We start from the raw sequence: 8,812 nt of genomic DNA on the forward strand, positions 1-8,812 counted from the left end.
TTAATCCTCCCAAGAAACATGCAAGGGAGATTTGATTATCCCTGTTACACGTGAGGAGACGCAGGCTCTTTAAGGGACTAACTCAGCCAAGACCCCATAGCTAGTAAGTATTCAAGTTTGGATTCAAATCCAATTTTTTTATGACACCAAAACTCATGCTCCTTACCACAAAGCTTGAGAAATAACCATTGACGCTGAGTGTAATTCTTTTGCCTTATTTGTCTAGAATGCTGAGGCAAACGGATTGAAAATTCTCTTTTAAAATATCCACATCATTGTCTCCATTCACCACCACTCGGCAGTAATTTTGTACAATCTTTAAAAATAATCGTATCTTTTTACTTCTACCCCAGTCTGTTTACGCTACTGTCTATAAGATAGGCCATGGAGGTTAGATGGACCCTGAGGAGGATTCCTGGAATGTCATTGGCTTAAGCTACTGTGAACTGGCTCTATGTTTCTCTGGCCAAAACAGAGGTAGGCTCTGTGCTCTTTCATGCCACTGACATGTTTCTCCCAGGCTAGAGAACAGAAAAATTGACTGGTCTGGAATAACCAGGGCTTGGGGGCAAAGGGGAGTCTTGACCCTTAGGCAGTCTGTGATTTTACATTGACGTCATGCCTCCCACCCTATGCACCCTAAATAACACTTTCCCAAGCTAGGTACCATGGCAAGAAACTATGCTTTGACAGGTGACATTTAAAAGTGTCCTAAAAACTATTCAGACAGAAAATGGCTTCTCTGACAGCTCCAGTGTCTCTGTACACCACCCTCAGAACAGGCGTGAGAGTCCAAGGTCATGGCAGGCTTATTATGCAATGTGGAACAAGGCTGTGATTATGTGGGTATCACCCACTACGATTCATATCAAAGGCAGCATATGGATGAGTCCAGGCAGGGTTTGACAACTGTTTCTGAGCTTTCCAGATCAGAGATAGAAACAGATATGATCTGCATAGCCTCCTTTCTACTTTACATTTTCAGATGGGTGAGCTGTCTTTCATGTTACACAATCAATCCCAAGTTACCCAGCCTCCCACCTCACTCACGCTTGCCCAGCCCCACCTTGCTAACCACTGCCATCTTTTCATGACCATTTCCAAGACGCTCAAAATCATGTCAACACCCTGAAGACCTGCTAGGCCCCAGGCTGTGTTGCAGAATCACTAATACAAATATTAGTTACAGATGAGCACTGGAAGGGACTTAGGCTCCTAGAAACTGAACACCACTGTGTTTTAACAAATTCAAAGAATTCCCTGGTTATCTTGGAGGCCAACAACTCATTTCAATAATATGTGCTGAAGACCTTTGAGCTGGCTAGATGGATGCCTGGGATGTCACATTAAGGAATCAAAGCCCATTCCTCAGAGAACTTGCAGCCTAGTGATGGTTACACACTTATACCGAGGCAACCTCAGTAGAATGTAATGAGAGTCAAGCAAGGAATGCAGCTAAGAAATAACTATGGGCCTAAAAATAACAAGTGAGGCACATGTATAATAATATTCCTCCACACGGGCTAAAGTAGACAAGAAAAATAAATACTGAATGGGTTTACCAAAAGCAAGAGAGTTAAAGGCTTCCCCATCCCTCCCACGTCCGCATGACTTTTACAGCACATGAGCCCACCTCCCAGGCAACAGGTTGTACCAGGGGGATGAGAAAGACGACTTTGTAGTTCACATACACTAGAAAGGAAAACAATGTTTTATAAGATGTGACATCAAGAGATTATCTTGGCCAATCCAATTCTCTCCCCCTCTCAGGAATTTTAACTGAGAAAATTGAGAAGAATTTGTCACTTGGTAGTGGGACAGTTATGGAAGGCACCACAGGGAGTGTGGCTGTGAGGTGTTAACAGGGAACACAGAGTCAGTCTCAGGCAGTTTTTCTGAAGTTCCAAAAGTCTTCTTGAATTCAGAGTTCACCCTCTGGGTAAACTTCCCAGGAAACCAGGCTTCCCCTCCTGTCCCTGGGTCCTATGCAGTCATGGCTCACTTACCAACACAGCAAATCTCATTTACTTGTGCTAGCCTGAGTCATCTCTTTCTTACAATAAAAAAGTTGAATAGGTGGGCTGAGTGAAAATAATGTGTTCAGATGTTAAGTTCAGTCAGTCAGAATTCTTCTTTGTTTTTTTTTTGTTTGTTTGTTTTGTTTTTTTGCGGTAAGCGGGCCTCTCACTGCCATGGCCTTTCCCGTTGTGGAGCACAGGCTCTCGACGCGCAGGCTCAGCGGCCATGGCTCACGGACCCAGCCGCTTCGCAGCATGTGGGATCCTCCCGGACCGGGGCACGAATCCATGTCCCCTGCATCGGCAGGCGGACTCTCAACCACTGCGCCACCAGGGAAGCCCAGTCAGTCAGAATTCTTAAAAATGTTTATTAATTTTTGTGGGAAACCACATAAATATGAATAAAAAATTTAATAATCTCCAACAAAAATTCCCTCCAATCCCACCACTCTCCTTCCAAGGTAGAAAATAGAGAGTGATCTTCCATATATTTCTTCACAGTCATAAAACATACATAAAGTTATATACACACACAAAAGGTCTTTTTGGTTTGGTTGTGGACATTGCTTTTTAAAGCATTTGTATTTGTAGCATTGATATTCATAATATATTTGTTTTAAGCTCTTTCTAAGACTATGCAGGGGATGGTTCAATGCTGTTAGGGCTAAAAAACAGAAACAAAACCCAAAAAAACTCACCTAGATTCAAATGTGTTCTAATTTTGTCACTAGTTCCCTATAAGACTGTATAGAAATCAATTTAGCTCCTCCTGGATTAGAGTTCCAATCTTTTCATCAAAGAAAAAAGGCAATAAAGTAGCCTTGTGCTTGGTGCCACGCAAAGTAAATTTTTAAAATTCCATCCTCACTCTGTAGGTGCCCACACAGCAAAAAAACAACCCTGGAGAATGACATGAGAGTGATAACAGCGTGCTCAGAGGAGCATGGTTAGAAGGTAACACCTCCTCAAATACCTCGTACGAAGAGAAAGAGACTAACCCTTACCCCAGATGAGGGCCACAAGTCTGTAGTATCAATTATGAGTAGGAGAAATCTTTCCTGAGCAAGTTGCTTAACATTTTGGCACTTAGTTTAGTCATATATGAAATTCAATTCAATAAATTTTGGTTAACTACACTCCTTCTGTATTAGGTAATGGGTACTGAGGGAAAAAAAAGGGTTAGGGTGAACTTCCGACCTTAGATCACTTGCAACCCCAATTACGATGGGAGAGGAGATAAAGCTGTGAACAATAACGCACAACAAAATACAGCCAGTGCTCTCGTAGCCATAGGGAAAAATGTTGTGGAACTCCAAAGAAAGGGAAACTCCCTCTGCTTGGGGGCCTCAGAGTTGGGAAAGGCTGGCAGAAGTTTCTGTTGGCACTGGAATTGAGTTGGGAGGTCATGTAATCCAGCAAGAAAGTTGGGCTGGGGAATCTCTGAGGACACTGCCAGCTCTACTCGCTGAGTTATGAGACATAGGTAAAAATATTTCCCCTCTCCACATACTTACACTCAGGATACGGGTGTATGGGCAGCATCTTAAGTTGGCTATGATATCTAATGAGCAGGACAAGCTCTGCTTGCACTTTATAGTGGGTCAATCTCCTCCCTGCAACCTCTTACCCCTTCATCTATAAACTGCAATCCATGACTACCTGAGACAAGGGTAAGGTAAGCTTCTCTTAGGTTTTATGCAGCTCTCATACTAATAGGAAAGAGATGCTATTAGAGACAGAGTGTCTGGTTTTTAAAAACACAGACTGTAGAGTAGGTATTGAATGCCAGCTTTCTTTACTTACTGCCTACATGCCTTTGATCAAGGTATCTAACTTTTCTGAGCATTAGTTGTTTTGCTGTTGTTGTTAACATGAAAATGAGATAATAAAATTAAGAGTATAGAACTGTTAAGAGGTTTAAATTAAACAATATACGTAAATTCTTAGCTCCTGGAATGTAAAATAAGACACCTATAAACAGGGAGACTATGGTCATGGCAGTGATGATGATCTTGATGATGGTAATGCTGATGGTGATTACAGCCTTGATTCTCACACTCAATCTCACAGATTCCCATAAAAACAGGGATAGATCTCAGTGGCTATAGCCAATTGTCCCTCTCCCTTATGTGTTGTATCTGTCCTCTCAGAATCTGCTTCTAGGCTTTGCTGACCTATAACAGCCATGCCTAGGTTTTGATCTAGCTTTGCTTGCAAGTTAACATCTGATTATACTTTGCTTCTTCACCTCTATTTCTCAGCCCTTAGTCTATTCTCCACCAGCATTGCATAGGGCTCATCCTGGATTTCTGTTAGTAGATTCAGGCTTCTGTCTTGAGCTTTCCCTCCTCATGGATTCCTGACCTTACCCAAGATCATGTCTAGTTTAGCTTCAGTCTCTCCTCTTGCATACCTTCCTAATCCATACTCATTCATCCATGCTTATATTATGGCTGCTATAGTCACCTGCCGCTATTGGCCTGGTAATGTCAGCCTTTAAGATCTTATATGTATCTATATGGCACCCCTTTCAAGAAGTCCAGTAGTTTTAACTCTGGAAGTAGTAGTCTAGGGCTTAAGATCTCTAACTCTGGCTATAATTATCTCCCCAGGTTATGGAACCTTATATCATTGACTCTAATCTCACAGGAAAATCAATGGGAATGGCAGAATTTTGATCACAGTGTTGAACCAGTACATACAAACTCCATAATGACCTGACTCTACCCAGCCCTCTGAATTTGAATGTCAATTTTATATTTTAGAAGACACAGAAAATACTAATTATCTAATACTAATACAATTAAAATCAGGAACTGGGATCAATTTGAAAAGAACTTTTAAGCCCAACAGCATAAAAATTCTTTTCAAATTGATACCCATCTCCTGATTTTCTTTACGTACATAAACAAAAAACTAGAAAAAACTTCACTATCATTTCCAGTTTTTAGCTGAACAGTGGATTGAGAAATGTTTAAGGAAAATTTTAGAAAGTTATAAAGCACACATACACTTGTAACAAAACTGCAACATCAAAATGGTGTCCAAACCAACTTTCAAACAAACTTGTATTTTCATGCTGCTCAAGTACATGCTGAATATGCTTGGGAAGTGCAGTATCACCAAGACGGAAAGCCAGAGAAGTGTGTGGTCCATTTCTAGGCTCATGGCAAGGAAGACTACATTTAGCTCTTGACATACCCTCCCTTCACTGAACCTACCCCAGTTTCTTTCAGGGTCCAATATCATACTTGCAGATTTTCTTGCCAAGACCTTTATTCTCCTCAATACCGTAAAAGTTGTTAGGAATTGGCACACACAGTCTTATACTCCCCAAGATAGAAATCATACTAAGATTCCAGGAAAAATAGAACGAGAATTTAAAATGCTTTCTCTGGGCAGAAAGGACTTGGCCTGGTTCTCATATTGGGCCTGGTTCAGAGAATTCTCTCTCAACTCTTTGAAAATACCTATTGAGAAATGGGAGTGTGAGAAAATAGATACCAAAGAAGAGGTGTACCTGGCTCAGTCCTGTGATTCACCATGATAAGCCTACACTTTCATTTCTGCCCTTGACTAGCTTTGTTCCAGATGTGGTTGAAAGGGTTTACATTGTGTAATTTAAGCAAATCTATACTCATTTACGCAATAAGAACCATCAGTGAAATGCATCTGGGAGCGAAAAGGAGAAACATTTTAATACCTTATGCAATTACTCTATTGAAATTATAATCATTTTCCTAATGGAAAATAAATACCACTGTTTACTAGGTTACTGACATCACGGGTTGTTTCATCAGCCAAGGTTTCCTTGTACAAGAGCCACCAGCGAAATTGTCTGTCTCGTGTGAATCTTTTTTTAATAACAGATTTATTGAGATACAATTCACATACCATAAAATTTATACTGTTACAGTGTAAAATTAAGTATTTTTTAGTATATTCACAAGGTAGCACAATGATTAGCACTATCTAAATTCAGAATATTTTCATCACTGCAAAAAGAAACCCCTCACCTATTAGGATTGCTCCCCATTTCCTTTCCTCATAAGCCCCTCACAACCAATAATTTACTTCCTATTTTTAAAATTTTATTATTCTGAACATTTCACATAAATACAGTGATACAATATGCAGTCTTTTTTGCCTGGTTTATTTCACTTAGCATAATGCTTTCAAGGTTCATCCTTACTATAGCATGTATCAGTATGCCATTCATCTTTATGGCTGAGTAATATTACATTTTATGGATATACCACATACAGTTTATCCACTTTGTTGATATACATTTGGGTTGCTCCCATTATTTGACTATTAAGACGAATGCTACTGTGAACAATCATGTACAGGTTTTTGTGTGGTCACATGTTTTCAATTCTATAGATTATATAATTCAAAATTATGGAATTTCTATATCATATGGACTTTTTTATGCTTGATGTTTTGAGGAACGGCCAAATTGATTCCTAAAGTGGTTGAACCATTTTATAATCCCACCAAGAATTATGAGGAATTCAATTTCTCTGCATCCTTACCAACACTGTCTTTTTCATTTTATCAATCCTAGTAGTTATGAATATCTCAATGCATTTTTGTGTTTTTTAAATTGTGATAAAATCTATATAACATAAAACTTACCATTTTAACCACTTTTAAATGTGTAGTTCAGTGGCATTAAAAACATTCATATTGTTGTGCAATCATCACCAATATCCATCCCCAGAAAATATTTCATCTTGCAAAACTAAAACTCTACCCATTAAACAATTACTCCCCATTCCCATCAGCCCCTGGCAACCACATTCTATTTTCTCTCTCTCTGCCTTTGACTCCTCTAGTTGTTTTGTGTGTGTGTGTGTGTGTGTGTGTGTGTGTGTGTGGTTACCATGGGGATTACATTTAATACCTTAAAGTTAAAAACTCTAATTTACATTTATACAACCATAATGTCAATATGAAAAAAACTCTGCTCCTATACAGCTACCTCCCTACCCCTTTCAGCTGTTGATGTCACAAAATTACATCTTTATACATTGTATGTCTAAAACATAGACTAATGATTGTTTTTATATGCATTTGTCTCTTAAATCATGTAGAAAACAAAAAGTGGAGTCACAAACCAAAGTTACAGTAAAACTAGCTTTTATAATTTGTCTTAATCTGTTCTGGCTGCTACAGCAAAATACCACAGACTGGATGGTTTATAAATAACAGAAATTTACTTCTCTCAGTTCTAGAAACTGGAAGTCCAAGATCAAGGTGCCTACATGGTCACATTCAGGTGAAGGTCTTTTTCCTGGTTCATAGCTAATGTCTTCTCACTGTGACCTCACATGGCGGAAGGGGTGAGAGATCTCTCGGGCCTCTTTCATAAGGGCATTCATTTCATTATGAGGACTCTGCCCTGATGACCTAATCACCACCCAAAGGCCCAGCTTCCTAATACCAACACATTAGGTATTAGAATTTCAACATATGAATTTGGGGGTGGGGGCAAACATTCAAACCATAGTATGATTTTTTGTGTATTTACCTTTACCAAAGATCTTTATTTCTTCCTATAGCTTCAAAATATTGCCTAGTGTCCTTTTATTTCAACCTGAAGGATTTCCTTTAGCATTTTCTGTAGGGCAGGTCTAGCAGTAACAAACTCCCTCAGGTTTTGTTTATCTGGGAATGCCATAACTTCACCCTCAGTTTTGAAATACAATTTTCCAGATATAGGATTCTTGGCTGATAATATTCTTCCTTCAGCACTTTGAATATATCAACCCACTTCCTTCTACCCTCCAAGGTTACTAATGAGAAATCGCTGATAATCTTATCAGGAATTATTTGAGTATGACAAGTCACTTCTCTCTTGCTTCTTTCGAAATTCCCTCTTTCTCTTTGGCTCTCAACAGTTTGATTACAATGTGCCCCAGAGTGGGTCTCTTTGAGTTTATCAAGCTTGGAGTTGGTTGAGCCTCTTGGATGCCTATATCCATGTATTTCATAAAACTTGGGAAATTTTCAGCCACTATTTCTTCAAATAATCTCTCTCTCTCTCTTTTCCTTCTGGAACTCCCAAAATATGTATGTTGCTTGACTTGATGATATCCCACAGATCGCTCAGGCTCTTTTCACTTTCCTTCAACCTTTTTTTTTTTTTCCTTTTGCGGTACGTGGGCCTCTCACTGTCGTGGCCTCTCCCAGTGCGGAGCACAGGCTCCGGACGCACAGGCTCAGCGGCCATGGCTCACGGGCCTAGCCGCTCTGCGGCATGTGGGATCTTCCCGGACCGGGGCACGAACCCGTGTCCCCTGCATCGGCAGGCGGACTCTCAACCACTGCGCCACCAGGGAAGCCCCAACCCTTTTTTTTCTATTCCTCAGGCTCAGTAATTTCAACTGTCCTATCTTCAAGTTGCCTTTTTCTTTATTCTGCCTACTCAAATATGTTTTTGAATCCCCCTAATGATTTTTTTTTTAATTTCAATTATTGTACGTTTCCAATCCAGAATTTCTTTTTGGGTTCCTTTTCATGCTTTCTATCTTTCCATTTATATTTCCATTTTGTTCATACATCGTTTTCTTGACTTTATCCATGTTACATATCTTCTTTTAGCTCTTTAAATTAGCTTTTACAGTTGTTTTAAACTTTGTCTACTAAGTCCACCATCTGGTCTTTCTCAGGGACATTTTCTATTGATATTTTTCCTTTGAAAAAGCCTTACTTTCCTACTCTTTGTATGCCTTGTGATTTTTTTTTTAATTGTTGAAAACTAGGCACTTGAATCTTATAATGTGATAACT

This window comes from Phocoena phocoena, chromosome 7 (genome assembly GCF_963924675.1).
Source record: "Phocoena phocoena chromosome 7, mPhoPho1.1, whole genome shotgun sequence".
Taxonomy (NCBI): Eukaryota; Metazoa; Chordata; class Mammalia; order Artiodactyla; family Phocoenidae; genus Phocoena; species Phocoena phocoena.